Source organism: Panthera leo, chromosome B1, assembly GCF_018350215.1.
Source record: "Panthera leo isolate Ple1 chromosome B1, P.leo_Ple1_pat1.1, whole genome shotgun sequence".
Classification (NCBI taxonomy): domain Eukaryota; kingdom Metazoa; phylum Chordata; class Mammalia; order Carnivora; family Felidae; genus Panthera; species Panthera leo.
Window position 1 is genome coordinate 133,431,165 of NC_056682.1, and position 16,804 is coordinate 133,447,968.

A 16,804-nucleotide genomic window follows, 5' to 3' on the forward strand; every position below is an offset into this window, starting at 1 on the left:
ATAAATTAAAAACGTTGAAAAAAAAATTAAAAAAAAAATAAATAAAATAAATAAATAAAAAGTTAAAAAAAAAAAAAGACCTAAATGTGAGACTCGAAACCATAAAAATCCTAGAAGACAGCATAGGCAGTAATGTCTCTGACACTAGCCATAGCATCATTTTTCTAGATATGTCTTCTGAGGCAAGAGAAATAAAAGAAAAAATAAACTACTGGGACTTTTTCAACATAAAAAAATTTCTGTACAGCCAAAGAAATAATCAACAAAATTAAAGACAACCTGCTGAATGGGAGAAGATATTTGCAAATGACATATCCAATAAAGGGTTAGTATCCAAAATATCTAAATAATTTACACAACTCAACACTCCCAAAACAAATAATCCGATTAAAAAATGGGCAGAAGACATGAACAGACATTTTTCCAAAGAAGACATCCAGATGGCCAACAGACACATGAAAAGATGCTCATCATCACTTGTCATCAGGGAAATACGAAACAAAACCACAATGAGATACCACCTCACACCTGTCAGAATGGCTAAAATAAAAAACACAAGACAGGCACCTGGTGGCTTAGTCGGTTAAGCATCCAACTCTTAATTTTGGCTTAGGTCATGATCTCATGGTCATGAGATCGAGCCTTGTGTTGGGCTCTGTGCCAGGCATGAAGCCTGCTTAAGATTCTCTCTCCCTCTCTCTGTCTCACCCCTATTTGCGCACTTTCCCTCTCTCTCAAGAATTAAACAAAACAAAACAAAACAAAACAACGTTGGTGAGGATGTGGGAAAAAATGAACCCTCAGGCATTGTTGGTAGGAATGCAAACTGGTGCAGCCACTGTGGAAAACAGTATGGAAGTTCCTCAAAAAATTAAAAATAGAACTACCTGCTATCCAATAATTGCACTACTGGATATTTACCCCCAAAATATGAAAACACTAATTCAAAGGGACACCTGCTATAATGGATATTATTGAGCCATAAAAAATAATGAAATCTTGCCATTTACAACAACATGGTTGGAGCTACAGAGTATTATGCTAAGAGAAATAAGTCAGTCAGAGAAAGATAAATACCATGATTGCACTCATATGTGGAATTTAGGAAACAAAACGGGCAAAAGGAAAAAAGAGAGAGAGAGAGAGACAAACCAAAAAACAGAATCTTAAGTATAGAGAACAAACTGATGGTTTCCAGAGGAGACGTGGGTGGGGAGATGGGTGACTAGTAAAGGAGATTAAGAATATACTTATCATGATGAGCACTGTGTAATGTATAGAATTGTTGAATCACTATCTTAGACACCTGGAACTAACAAAACATTGTATGTTAAGTATACTGGAATTAAAATAAAAAACAATAAAAAATTTAGGTATCTATGGACTTTCTACTATTGAAAATTTCACTCTTTTAGTACACACACCCACATTTACATCTTTCCTGTCTACACATTGTGCCAGATGCCAAAGGTGTTTTGCCCCTTAGAGAAGTACCCTCAAAGTTTGCCCATGATTATTTTCCTTCTTCACTTCCCATGATGAAGGTCTTATTTACTATACCTGTTTTCCCTCGTGATAGAAGTCTGGTCTTGTCTACTGGATTCCATGTCTTCCTTTTTTGAAGGATGTCTTGTCTACTGTACTTCATGTCTTCCTCTCCTAAGGGAGGTTCTTGTGTACTGGATTCCATGTCTTTCTCTTTTTTGGTTTATTCCCTCATTTTGGAGAAGCACATTCTTTCTGGTTTCCTATAAAGAATTCAGTGCAGGTATAATTTTTGAGACCTTTTGTGTATTAAAATATTCCTATTCTACTTTCATACTTAAATGATAATTTGGCTGGTCTGAAAATTCTATATTGGAAAATCTTTTCCTTCAAAATTTCATCATCTAGCTTTCATGGTTGTTGCTGAGAAGTCTGACTTCATTCTGACTCCTGTTTCTGTATGTGGGATCTTATCTGCTTGTCTTTTTCACCTTAATTCCCACCATATCCTCTGTTTTGGTTGGGCTGCCTTCAGCTGCAGTTGAAAATCAACTTGAAGTGGCTTAAAAAATAAAATTTATCTCATACAAGAAGTCCAAATGCAGAATGGCTCCAAGGAGAGTTAATTCATTGATAAATTATGTTACCATTGACCCCAGACTTTTCCCTTCTCTTTTTTCCCTTAGGTTAGTTCTCCTTATGGTTCTAAGATGGCGAGAGCAATTCCAGGTTGTATCCAATATCCAGATGCACGAAAGTATAAAGGAAGAAAAGATAATCTCTTCATTGATATCTTTTCTAGGAATAAAGAAACCTTTCTCAGAAACACCCAGTTGATTTTACCTCATGTTTCATTGGTGAGAATATATATCACATGCCCAAGCCTAAATCAAAGATAAAGGGAATGGTACTACCTTGGTTGGTTTAATCAGGATTCACCTTTAAGAGCTTTGGAAGTAACTGGCACACAAGCACATGACCAAATGGAGGAGATTAGATACCTGAACAAAACTAGAGGTGCAACAGCAAGGAAGCAAGGAAATGGTTTTGGAAGGGAATCAACAGTGTGTGCTACACTCTTGGACATATTCTATTTCATTAATCCTGACTTGATTACAGTGTCCCCAATGCTCATATTATTAGGTTTCTGACTTTGCATTGGCTCCTGCTGTTCTAGTCACTGCAGGAAGTCGAAGAGTAGGATTGACTTCTGGAGTCTCCCTAGGAAGTCATTTATTTCTGTACATTTGGCTAGCATTAGATTAACCTTGTATCCTCTATAAGTAAAGTCAGAGTGTTGACACCAGTGCTCCCTTACCCATTGAGATGGGGTCCTGGCTGCAGGTTTGTACTGAAGCCTTCCTGATTTCCCATTACCACCAAGGCTAATTGGTCCAAGGAGGGAATACTGAATCAGATTCTCCCCCTATTTGGTATTAGGACTGAAAGAAAGGCAGTCTCCATTTGCTTCAAACTATCACTTCCAACTCAAGAGGGGCAGCTGCATTCCATCTTGTGCTTTGAGGAACAGAGAAATCAGTTTGCAGGGAGAAGGAGCAAATGCAGAAGAGAAAGCAGACAATGAGATGGAGTGGAGTGTTCCTGGCTTTCTACTTCTTTTTATTTTTTTAAAATTTTTTAACCTTTATTCATTTTTGAGAGGCAGAGAGAGAGAGAGGGCACAAGTGAGGGAGGAGCAGAGAGGGAGGGAGACAGAATCCTAAGCAGGCTCCAGACTCTGAGCTGTCAGCACAGAGCCTGACACGGGGCTTGAACCCACAAACCGTGAGATCATGACCTGAGCTGAAGTTGGACGCTTAACCAACCAAGTCACCTAGGAGACCCCCCTCATTAAAAAAAAAAAATTTTTTTTAACATGTATTTATTTTTGAGAGGCAGAAACAGAGCACAAGCGGTGGAGGGGCAGAGAGAGAGGGTTGGCTTTCTACTTCTTGATTTCAGCTCCTGTCTGAGGGCTGGCTGCATTCCTTGCCCTTGTGTCTTGTGAGATAAGCAAGTCTCCTCATTTTAAATCCTCCTATTTATTTAAACTAGTTCCCTGGAAGTTCTGCTATTTTTAACTACATCATCTTAATTTAAGGAGTTATGACCAATCCTTCTGAGTAGGGCTATGAAACCTGAGGGCTTGTGTCTCAGAGCCTCTTTTTCTCCCCCTTATCACCAGGTTTTATTTATTGTATACCTTGTGGGGAATCTGGTATGCTTGGGTAGGAAATCTGAGGTGTTGTATGCAAGAACAGGTAGAAGGGCGTGTGTCCAGTTTGTGCAGAGGCTAGTAAGATGTTTCACTTCTTTTTTTTTTTAATTTTTTTTTCAACGTTTTTTATTTATTTTTGGGACAGAGAGAGACAGAGCATGAACGGGGGAGGGGCAGAGAGAGAGGGAGACACAGAATCGGAAACAGGCTCCAGGCTCCAGGCTCTGAGCCATCAGCCCAGAGCCCGACGCGGGGCTCGAACTCACGGACCGCAAGATCGTGACCTGGCTGAAGTCGGACGCTTAACCGACTGCGCCACCCAGGCGCCCCAAGATGTTTCACTTCTTCTGTGTGATGTAAAGTAAGCATTGATAAATATTTGAACAGATAAGCATTATATACCTTGTAAACCTGAATCTGATAAAAAAAATAAATCTTAAAGTAATTGTTAATAGCTGTTGTGTCACACTGAGATAAAAACTCAGTGATCATCTGTAATTGTTGCACCTGTGGTCACTGTGTTGGGGTATCAGACTTACATTTATGAGCTGACTTCACTTTATGCAACCAGTTTGCTCTAAGTGGGACAATTCTAGTGCTGACACAGGACTTTGAGAAGTCCTGAGGAGTCTCAAACAGCTTGGGATCTCAATAAGCACTTTTGCTCAGAATCTTTGCATTGACTGTGTCACCTTTAAATTTTTTTATTTGAGAGAGAGAGAGAGAGAGAGAGAGAGAGAGAGAGAGAGAAAGTGTGAGTGGGGGTGGGGGGCAGAGGGAGAGAGAGAGAGCATGTTCCATGCTCAGCACGGAGCCCAGCATGGGGCTTGATCCCATGACCCTGGGATCATGACCTAAGCTGAAATCAAGAGCCAGATGCTCAACTGACTGAGCCACCAGGCATCCTGATTATGTCACCTCTAATCATGCATTGGCCTCCTGGTCAACTTTCATCACTTCTCAACCCAACTCCTTATATATATGGTGTTACTTTGGACAAATTAGAACTACAGTTCCCAGAATCCCCTTCCTTGTGTGATTTGCATTAGAGTTGGAAAAAAAAAAAAAAAGAAGCTAGCATGTGATTTGGTAGGTAGTAGGGAAAGAGCAGCCATGCTCTGGAGGAAACACACAGAGAGGTTTGCCTATCTCAGTTGTGCCCACTCTCTACCACACTGGTGGCACATTCTGTATGTTCTTGCTCCCTCCTACCCCATACCAGACTCTTTTGTCAAGCGCAGGCCCTGTTGACCAGAAGTGACTCCAGCTGGGCTGTTCCACTCTGATAGCTGAAGCACCTGGATTCCCAGATGACTTTGCAAGCTTCCTGTTGCCCACCTCTGCCAGCACTAAAGGAAGGCTGGCCAGTGATTTTTCCCTGATCCTTCAACTTCTACTTTTCACTTGATTTCCTCACTTCTTCAATAATAGTAGGTAGTAACTGTATCTTGTTTGCTATCCCAGAAGTCATAGCTTCTAGCATATAATGAATCCTCAATAAACATCTACTAAATGATCTTTAGTTTACAGAAAGAAGGAAAGAAAGAAAGAAACTACTTGTCTCATTGAACTGGCCTAGATGCCAGATGGTGGAGATTCTCTTCACAATTTTGGCTAAGAGGAAAAGGTGCTTTCCAATCTCTGATTACTTACTTCTTAAAATAATTCCACAAGGCATATTCCTTAAAAAAAAAAAAAAAAAGAGAGAAATGAAAGTAGCTTGCTTAAGATTCTGCAGCAAAAGAGGAAGTAAACCCAAATTAGAACTGGTAGTTATGCTTTCCCTAACTTACAACTGAAGTCTGCTTAGCAACTCATTAAGTTTTATCTTCCTTACCTTATCAAACCCACTTTTGTTCACCATCACCTCTCTGCCCCTTGCCTGTACATACATGTATGCTTATCCAAACACCACTAGAAAAAATTATGGAAGTCCTTGTTGAAAGTATGGCTCTCCAAAGGGAATACATTCAAGTCAACTTAATGGGTATTTATAGAGCATCTACATGTAAGAAAATTTGCACTGCAGGCCAAGTATAGATGAATAGAGGACCAATGTGTTGCAGTGTTCCTACTGGAGAGACTTTATAAAAATTCTTTGATGTGGAACCATTGTTGGTTATTACTTAATTCCTGTTCTCAGTACCTTGTCTTTTTCTCATTCCTTTAGTTGAGTTCTTGGGGTTGTGGTTTCCTCATGAACATACATATACCCAAAGTAGCTTCATGAGATTCAGCAGAAGTAGGTCCTCTAGGCCACAGCCCATCTAAGAGAACATTTTGTTATTCCTTAGGTGGGTGGTTCTTAAAATTCAGGAGTAAGCCTTCACCTGGGAAGTCTCTTTAAAATGCAGAATCCCAGGGGTGCCTGGGTGGCTTGGTCGGTTAAGCATCCGACTTCAGCTCAGGTCATGATCTCATGGTCCGTGAGTTCGAGCCCCGCGTCGGGCTCTGTGCTGACAGCTCAGAGCCTGGAGCCTGTTTCAGATTCTGTGTCTCCTTCTCTCTCTGCCCCTCCCCTGTTCATGCTCTGTCTCTCTCTGTCTCAAAAATAAATAAACGTTAAAAAAATAAAAAATAAAATAAAATAAAATGCAGAATCCTGGACTTCCTTCTTCATCCTCCCCCAACCAACTCTGCCCCTGCAGATTAAAATTCAGGATATCTATGGACTTTGTATTTTTCACAAGACTCTAGGGACTCATCTGATGCAATGGTCTTTAGGCCAGTTTTGGAGAAATGTCCAAAAACACCTGAAAGAGAATCATTTGGGCACTTATTTTTTAACAGCTGATTCTTGATCCCTCTGAATTAGAATTCTGGAGGCAGGACCTGGGAATATGCATTTTAAATTCATCTCCTACTTAAAAAACATTTTTTTTAATGTTTATTTTTGAAAGAGAGAGAAAGAGAGAGAGAGCAAGTGGGGGAGAGGCAGAGAGAGAGGGAGACACAGAATCTGAAGCTATCAGCACAGAGCCTGATGTAGGTTTGAACCGTTTGAACTGTTCGATTGTGACCTGAGCCAAAGTGAAATGCTCAACCGACTGAGCCACCCAAGCACTTGATTGTTATGAATCCACAGACCCCTTTGAAAAGAATTAGTAGATTTCCTACTTTGAATTTGAAGCCCAGTTCAGACACAAAGTCTTCTGGAGAGAGAAACAGAAAAAAAAAAAAAGGGAAAGCTTTGCTAATAAACATTGATTTTAGAATCACTCCTTCCTAACTGTTCGAATCCGTTCCCAGCTTATCGCTGTTCTGAGCCTTTTCTGGAAAACGTCTGGGTTTGCAAGGTCAGGCAGCCTTCATACCCCTTGAGGTGGTAAGGACTCTTCTAATGGGCCCATCTGAGGGAGCCTTGGTTTGCAGACTAAATGTATAAAGGCCCATCAAACAGTAATGGGAACTGCAGAGGACTTGGGGGTGTTGGGAACTGTCTTCCTGAACAATGGGGCCATGGTCATTCTGGGGCTAACTTCAGGTCACCTGTCTGCTTCTCTACGCCATCCCATCCCGACATTCCCAGCTACTGAGCCCCAAAGGTAAGTGCAGAGTGATAACTGCTGGGAGGGGCTGTGTGAAGCCAGAAAAGCCAATGTGTGAGAGCACTAGAGAGAGACAAATGTGGTACTTCAGAGGTGGCTCAATTAGTTAAGCCTCCAACTCTTGATTTTGGCTCAGGTCATGATCTCACTGTTCATGAGATCAAGCCCTTGTTAGGCTCCACCCTGACCGCAGGGAGCCTGCTTGGGATTCTCTCTCTGCCCCTTCCCCTGTGCTCTCTCTCTCACTCACAAATTAATAAACTTTAAAAATAACAATTAAAAAAAAACAAAACAAAACATGATACTTTTGTCTCTTCCTGACTCTACACTCCCTTTTATCCTCATTCTTTCCTCCTTTTCCATCCGTCATCTTCCCTACAAACTGGACTGGTTAGTAAATCGAGAAGGCTTTCTTCAGCCACCCCTGCTGCCCCCACTTTGTGGAGGACTGTGTCTGGTAAGGCACTACTTTCTCTCACCAGCCTGCCATAACCAGCGCCAGCACTTGGTCAACTTTACTGTAGTAAAACCTGCTCCAAGGACTGAAAGGTGACATTTGCTGGGCACCAGGCAAGTGCCAAGTGCCAAGGACTGACAATACTACCAGAAAAGTGCTTAGGGCAGTGGCTGGCTTGTTTAGTAAATTATAGGTATTACTCACCATTGTTTTGCTATTTATTTCTCAAAGTGACCCTGGAAAGTGGGTCGTGACTGCTGGTCTGCTCCTCTTTGCAGGTGAAAAAACTGAGGCCCAGAGGAAAGTAAGTGATGTGCTTCTGATCACATAGCTAGAGAGAGGTGGAACCGGAATTTTTACCCAATCTAGAGATGGCTCCAAAATCCATACTTTTTCAACTGCCATCATTAAGATCTCAGTCTGAGGTCTTACATTCAAAACAAATATAGGAAAACTTAAAAAAAAAAAAAGCTGTTAGTTCTAGAGATATATACACATATTTAATTTTTTGTGAAATTAAAGTGACTTATAAATGAATTTTTAAAAGTTACTTAGGGGTTGCCTGGGTGGCTCAGTCAGCTGAGTGTCCAACTCTGGATTTTGGTTCAGGTCATGATCTCACGTTTTGTGTGATTGAGCCTCGCACTGGGCTCTGCTGGCTGTGAGGAGCCTGCTTGGGTTCTCTCTCTCTCTCTCTTTCTCTCTCTCTCATGCTCTCTCTCTTAAACTTAAAAAAAAGTCACTCAGTGTTTACAGGGAAAGTGACAAAATTAAACAAGATTGGAAATCTGTTGATAAACAGCTAACATTGGGTGATGGGTAGATGGAGATTCAGTGTATGAATCTCTTTGCTTTTGTATAGATTTGAAATTTTCTTCATTGAAGAGTTAAAAACCGAAGTCACTTCACATCCATCCAAAATATGATGATTATGTACAGTAGCAGAATATCTACAGGTCCTTAATTCGTAGTTGATAAACTTCACATTTTGTGAGGATTGTTCTGTTTTTTTTTTTTTACATTTATTTATTTTTAAGAAACAGAATGAGACAAAGTGTGAGCGGGGGAGGGGCAGAGAGAGAAGGAGACACAGAATCTGAAGCAGTCTCCAGGCTCTGAGCAAGTGGTCAGCACAGAGCCTGATGCGGGGCTCAAACCCACGAACTGTGAGATCATGACCTGAGCCGAAGTCGGACGCTCAACCGACTGAGCCACCCAGGCGCCCCGTGGATTGTGTGGTTTTTTGAAGATTTTGAATACTAAATTTTTGGTTTTTAAACTCTTAAAATAATGACAATTTATATTTGTTGTATAATAATTAGGGCAAGGCAACTAATGGTCATGACAGTCCTATGGTGAAAGTAGAATTATCTCCATCTTATAGATGAAAAACTGAGGCACTGAGGTAACTTCCTGGCTAGAGGGCTACTAGATGAAGTGGAAGGGGATTTTGAACTCAGGAAGTATGTCTCAGGTCCACACATATTATGTGGCTTGGCTTGAGGGCACCATCTTTTTTTTTTTTTTTTTTTTTTAAGTTTTTAAATGTTTATTTATTTTGGAGAGAGAGACAGAGACAGAGCAAAAGCAGGGGAGGGGTAGAGAGAGAGAGGGGGAGACAGAATCTGAAGCAGGCTCCAGGCTCTGAGCTGTCAGCACAGAGCCCAACGTGGGGCTCCAATCATGAACCATGAGATCATGACCTGAGCCAAAGTTGGATGCTCAACCGACTGAACCACCCAGGTGCCCTTGAGGGCACCATCTTTAAGAAAATATTCATCTTAAGTATCAGTTAGGAATGATTTTGACACAAATTACAGAAAACCATAGTAATTGTAGCTTAAGTGACTTAAGCAAAAAAAGAGCATTAATATTCTCACCTAATGAGATTGGAACAAGGCACTCCAGGTTCAATGCCACCACTCAGGCTGCCTCCATGGCTCTAGGTGCTTTCTGGCCTTATGCTTAGCCACCCCTGCCTGATGCCTTCCCATCATCACAATTAGCTTCTCACTGGCACAAGACAGTGGCCTCATACAACTTTTCGACACACCTGTAAGATAGGAAGAAAGGTCAGGGAAATGCTAGTGAATTCTTAAGTGTGTGTCTCTACTCAGCAGGAAGCAAAATATTTCCCAGGGGCTCCCAGTAGACTTCCCCTTATGTCTCATTGGCCAGAACTTTGTCCATGGCTCCACGTAATAAGAAGAACTGGGAAATTGAGTGTCTAGTAAAGAAGGATAAAATTACTGGCATTGACTTACATAAGTCATTCATGAGCCCAAGGACACATTAAATCACTGGGCAAGTTGGATTATTATTATTTAAAGATATGTAGATCTTTATTTAAAGTTTTTTAGGAACACAGGGGAGAGATTCATACCAAATAACACAGAAAAATTTCTTGAATAAACCTTTTAACATCTCTCTGTCCCAAAGTCCCATTTCATATATCACTGCCCTAACCTCATCCTGTCTCTCCAAATGAGTGAACACTTTTGAAATTCTCCTCACTATACCCTCTTTCCACTTCTTTTTCCTCCTAACTCATTTCCAGATCTTTCCTTCTATGTCTCCTTATCTCCTTCTTATGTAAGAGTAATCTAGCCTCTAGAAATTACCTACTGGAGTAACAAATTACTCCCAATTTAGTGTCTTAAAATAAACATGTTATGTCACAAATTCTGTGGGTCAGGAATTTGAGGGTAGCTTAGTTGGATGTTTCTAGCTCAGCATCTCGAATGAGGTTTCAGTCAAGATGTGTGCAAGGGCTGCAGTCATCTAAAAGCTCGACTGGGGCTAGAGGATCCCCTTCTGAGATGGCTCACTCATACAGCTGTTGACTTGCAGCCTAAGTTCTTCACTCCATGGCCTCTCCATAGGATGGCTCAACATGGTGGCTGGCTTCTCCCAAAGTGAGTGATCTGAGAGAGAGAGAACATGAAGGTAGCCATAGTGCCTTTTATTACAGAGTCTCTTCAGTCATATGTCATCATTTTTACGTTATTTTATGAGTTAGAAGAGGGTCACACTCAAGGGGAGGGGAATTAAGCTCTTCTTCTTGAAGGGAGGTATATCAGAGGATTTGTGGACATGTTTTTTAAACCATCACATCTATATATCATTTAACGTATCACACCTCAGTTTTTTTGAGAGGGGGAGAGGGACAAGGGTAAGAGGTAGAAAAGAATGGGAACAAAAGTGACTCTGGGGTGGCAGCTATATTTGTCTCCTCAGACTGCCATAACAGAATACCACAAACTGGGGGCTTAAACAACAGAAATTTATTTTCTCACAGCTCTGGAGGCTAGAAGTCCAGGATCAAGGTGCCAGCAGAGCTGGTTTCTGGTGAATCCTCTCTCCTCTCTTGCAGGTGGCCACTTTCTTGTTTCCTCACGTGGCCATTCCTCTGTGTGTATTCCTGGTGTCTCCTCCTCTTATAAGGATACCAGTCTTACTGGATCAAGACCCCACCCTAATGACCTCATTTAACCTTAATTATCTTCTTTTCTAATCAATTAATTTTACTTTTTTATTAAAAAAATTTTAATGTTTGGGGCGCCTGGGTGGCTCAGTCGGTTGAGTGTCCGACTTCGGCTCAGGTCATGATCTCACAGTTCGTGCGTTCGAGCCCCGCATCAGGTTCTGTGCTGACCGCTTGCTCAGAGCCTGGAGCCTGCTTCAGATTCTGTGTCTCCTACTCTCTCTGCCCCTCCCCCATTCACGCTTTGTCTCACTCTGTTTCTCGAAAATAAATGTAAAAAAAAAAATTTTTAATGTTTATCTTGAGAGAGAGAGAGAGCGCGCATGAGCTTGAACAGGGGAGGGGCAGACAGAAGGAGAGAAAGAATCCCAAGCAGGCTCCACACTGCCAGCACGGAGCCTGACTTAGGGCTTGAACCCACAAACTGTGAGATCATGACCTGAGCTGAAATCGAGAGTCAGACGCTTAACCGACTGAACCACCCAGGAGCCCCTGACCTTAATTATCTTCATAAAGGCCTCTTCTCTAAATACAGTCGCATTGGGAAGGGTGCAGTTTACAGCTCCAACATTTAAGTTTAGGGAGATGTAATTTGTTTTGTGACAGTAGCTATGTATGTCATGTTGCTGCTTTACACATTACTTCTATTAAGATCATATTTTAAAATAAAATGCCTTTATGGCTTTTGGGGACACTATGTTGTACTGTTGTTGTTGTTGTTGCTTTTAATATTTATTTATTTTGAGAGATAGGGGGTTGGGGGGGAGGGACAGAGAGAGAGGAAGAGAGAGATAATCCCAAGCAGGCTCCACACCATCAGTGCAGAGCCTGATGTGGAGCTCGAACTCATGAATTGTGAGATCATGACCCAAGCCAAAATCAAGAGTTGGGTACTCAATGAACTGAGGCACCCAGGAACCCCTATGTTGTACCATTTAATATAATCATCAAAGTTATGACATTTTTATAAATAATATTTTTAAGCAATAACTTTCCCCATAGGAAAAAAATAAAAGTAATTCTTTTTAAATGTTTTTAAGTGTTTATTTATTTTGAGACAGAGGGAGAGAAAGAGAGAGCAGGAGAGGGGCAGAGAGAGAGGGAGAGAGAAAGACTCTCAAGCAGGCTCCACACTGTCAGTGCAGAGCCTGATGCAGGGTTCAAACCCACGAACTGTGAGATCATGACCTGAACTGAGATCAAGAGTCAGCCGCTTAATGGACTGAGCCACCCAGGCGTCCCCAAAATGAAAGTAATTCTTAAAGCTTCTCTTTGTTGTGAAAAATGGCTCATGCAGAAAGATGTATAAAACATAAATGTACAATTTACCAAGTTGTGAGAAAGTAATCATGCCTTTAACTGCTAACCAGGTTAGGAAATAGAGCCCCACTTGCAAGTCTGAAGGCCCTGCATACACTTTCCAATTAGTAATAATTGCACCTCGGATAAACCTCATTGGCTATGATACTGCCACTGCGCAAGGCTCATGTACTTTCCAAATTATAACTTTCCATCTCCCTCCAAAGGTAACTATAGTCTCATCTTGCATGATATTCACCTTGCCATTCTTTATTTTTTACTACCTACATATGCATTCCCTTGAGTGTTCAAGGCCCTAAGGATACAGAAGTGAAAGAAACAAACTCTCTACCCTTATGGAGTTCACAGCTAACAATAAACATTGATCATATAATTAACAATAAACATAATGAATAAACTGTATAGTATGTTAGAAGGTGATAAATGCAAAAAAAAGCAGAGCTGGAGTTTACTTGGCTCTATAAGCATGTAATGATTTCAACATTGGAAGGGAGATAAAAAGGGAGATAAAACTGAAAGTAGGGAGGGAAGAAAGTAAATGAAAGGAGGGTGGAAAAGAATAAAGAGGGAGAAAGGAGGAGGAAACAACAGGAAGAAGAATGTTGGTGGGAAAGCAAACAGAACAGATGGTAAGAAGAGGGAAGAAAGGGAAAATAAGAGGTAGAGAAGGAAAAGTGGGAGGTTAAAAGATTTTTTCTCACCTGGAGGGTTGCTGAAAAGACCCTGAGCTGAAACCCCTTTATTTACATTTTGGTAAAAAGAAGTACTAAATTCTTAATTAGAGAGCAGTTTCCTACATTGAAGCTTTTTGTTTACTACAAATTTGTTTTATGCAAGCTAAAATTAGCTTGCACGAAAGTATTCCTTAATACTTATACAAAATTTAGGCAGCTGTTTTAGAAATGGATGTTTTTGAGCCCATAGCAGATGACTGGGCTGAGCAGAGGCTATGCAACATGCCTGGAATTTGTAAGAATTGCCAGCTGTTAATAAAGTAGTTTTCTTTTTTAAATATTTAATTAATTAAATTCATTCATTCATTCATTCATTCATTCATTTGGAGAGTGTGAGCAGGGAAGGAGCAGAGAGAGAGAGGGAGAGAGAGAATTCCAAGCAGACTTTGTGCTGTCAGTGCAGAGCCTGATAAGGGGCTTGAACCCATAAACCCAACTGTGAGATCATGGCCTGAGCCAAAATCAAGTTGGATGCTCAACCAACTGAGTCACCCAGGTGCCCTAATAAAGTAGTTTTCTTTAAAAAAAAAAAAAAAAAGGAGTGGGGTGGTTGGGTGGCTCAGTTTGTTAAGCATCTGACTTTGGCTCAGGTCATGATCTCATGGTTCATGAGTTCGAGCCCTGAATTGGTCTCTGTGCTGACAGCTTGGAGCCTGGAGCCTGCTTCAGATTCTGTCTCCCATTCTCTCTGCTCCTCCCCCACTTGCTCTCTGTCTCTCTCTCTCAAAAATAAACACTACAAAAATTTTTTTTAATTAAAAAAAGTAGAGCAGGGTAAGGGGATTGGCAGCACAGGGGTGAGGGGTAGTGGTTTTGACTAGAGTGTCAGGGAGAGCCTCACTAAGCAAATGCATGACGGAGGTGAGTTATCCATGTCTGGAGGAAGACTATTCCAGGTAGAAGGAACAGCTACACCTACCACCTACAGTGGTGTATTTGGTTTCATAGAGCTGCTCTAACAAAGTACCACAAACTGAGTGGCTTACAACAGAAATTTATTCTCTTATACTTTGCAGGGCCAGAAGTCTGAAATCAAAGTGTCAGCAGGGTTGGGTCCTTTTTGGAGGCTCTGAGGGAGAATCTGTTCCTTGTCTCTTTTGGCTTCTAATCCTTACTGGCAACCCTTGGCATTCCTTTTTCTGTAAGGACACAGTGATTGGATTTAGGCCCAATCCAGTAGGACCTCATCATAACTTGATTACATCTGCAAAGACCCTTTTCCAAATGAGGTCACTTTCATAGGTACTGAGAGTTAAGACTTCAACATTTCTTTTTGGTGGACTCGGTTCAACCCATGACATGTGGGAATACGCCTTCCAGGCTTGGGAAACAGCAACCAAGCCAGGGAGGCTAGAGATGCTTAGATGCATTTGAGACTCTGCTTACCTTTGGGATAAAGAGGAGTTTGTTCTAGCATTGTGTTATCTCCGCTGTTTGTTTCTCAAATATATAGTATATAGGGGACAAACCTTAAAAATTGAAAGCATATTAGATCACAATGCCTACTACAGCCACAGGGGGTGTCCTTTGATTTATTGTTGGTACCCTGAAGGTAGAACTGGAAGATGAGAAACAAGATTTGGTGACTGTAGTTAAGAATATAGTATTGTACACTTGAAATTTGCCTGGGGTGGGGGGTGGGGTGGAGGCAGTGCCTAGGTGGCTCAGTTGGTTAAGCATCTGACTCTTGATTTCAGCTCAGGTCACTGTTCATGAGTTTGAGTCCTGTGTTAGGCTCTGCGCTGACAGCATGGAGCTTGCTTGGGTGGGATTCTCTCTCCCTCTCTCTGCCCCTCTCCTGCTCACTCTCTCCCTATCAAAATAAATAATAAACATAAAAAAAAAGAAATTTGCTGGGAGTAGATCTTAAGCATTCTTAACACACACACACAGAGCTAACTATGCTAACTATTAACTATGTGGGGTGGTGATGTGTTGATTATCTTGATCTTGGTAATCACCGTATAATGTATATTCCTATCAAATCATTACATTATATTTGCCAATTATCCTACAATAAAATTAAAAAAGAATTTAACTTGGAAAATCAAGAAGATGGAAAAGAATTAAGGAGTAAATTTCACAGACAGGTTTATCATTAAGAAGTCAGTGCTTGAGAAAGTCCAAGAAGTTCTACACTTTGAAATAATTCCTTTTTCTTCAGTCCTGAATTTAGGTAGATTGTTATTTACTGCTTTAGGGGTTTATATGCATTTCAATTTTAGGTTTTGGCTTAAAAAGGGAAACTTAATTCTTTCAAGACAGCTTTCACAAGTGACAGAGTGGTGATCCTTTCTTTTTCTGTATTTCTGAGAATGTACACTTTTCATAATTGACTTAACTCTACATGGGAAAAGAGAGCTGTTCTTTATTTTTTTAATTGAACAATGATTGACATAAAATATTGTATTAGTTTCAGGTGTACAACAGTGATTCAATATTTATATATGCCAAGAAATGGTTATCACAATATGTCTACTATATGTTACCATATAGATATTACAATATCATTGACTATATTCCCTAATCTGTACTTTTCATTCCCACAACTTATTTATTTTATAACTAGAACATCATACCTCTTACTCTCCTTCATTTATTTCATTCATACCCCCTATTCTCCTCTCTGGCAAACAACAATTTATTCTCTATATCTGTGTCTGTTTCTCTTTTATTTTGCTTATCTGTTTGCTTTATATTTTAGATTGCACATGTAAGTGAAATCATATGGCATTTATCTTTGTATGAGTTATTTCCTTTAGCAGAGTACCCTTTAGGTCCATCCATATTGTTGCAATTGGCAAGATTTCACTCTTTTTTATGACTAGGTAATATTCCATTGTATATGTATATATATATGGTGTGTGTGTGTGTGTATATATATATATATATGGTATTGTATATGTATATATATGGTATACATATATATGTATATATATGGTATATGTATATATATATATGGTATTGTATATGTATATATATGTATGTATATATATGTATATACATGTGTAAACATATATATATATATATATATATATATATATATATATACACACCCCACATCCCCTTAAAAATTGTTTTTTCTTTAAAATTTTTTATTTATACCACATCCTCTTTATCCATTCATCTATCAATGGACACTTAGGTTGTTCTGTATGTTGGATATTGTAAGTAATGCTGCAATAAACATAGCAGTTCATATGTCTTTTTGAATTAGTGTTTTCATTTTCTTTGGCTAAATATCCAGAAGTGGAATTGCTGGATCATATGGTAGTTCTATTTTTAATTTTTTGAAAAACCTCCACACTTTTCCACAGTGGCTGTACCAATTTGCATTCCCACCAAGGAGTTCCCTTTTCTCCACTTTGTTGCCAACATTTGTTATTTCTTGTCATCCCCCCCCCCCCCCCGTCTTTTTGATACTAGCCATTCTGACAGGTGTAAGGTGATATCTCATTGAGATTTTGATTTGCATTTCCCTGATGATGAGTGATGCTGAACATCTTTTAGTGTGTCTGTCTGTTAGCCATCTGGATGTCTTCTTTGGAAAAGTGACAG

At 40.2% G+C, this 16,804-nt stretch overlaps 1 protein-coding gene across 2 annotated transcripts in view; it reads right to left on the reverse strand.

The window, feature by feature from the left end:
- The window catches only part of AFF1 (AF4/FMR2 family member 1), a 263,840-nt gene that overhangs the window by 240,924 nt on the left and 6,112 nt on the right, over window positions 1-16,804 (reverse strand). The window contains exons 3-7 of one of the 2 annotated variants that reach the window (XM_042935954.1): window positions 10,537-10,632; window positions 9,589-9,761; window positions 7,913-8,162; window positions 5,850-5,970; window positions 1,561-1,748 (exon numbers count right to left, since the gene is read on the reverse strand). The gene's annotated coding sequence lies outside the window, so the exon portion shown is untranslated. The remainder of the gene's footprint in view (window positions 1-1,560; window positions 1,749-5,849; window positions 5,971-7,912; window positions 8,163-9,588; window positions 9,762-10,536; window positions 10,633-16,804) is intronic. The other variant, XM_042935953.1, reaches the window with a different exon arrangement.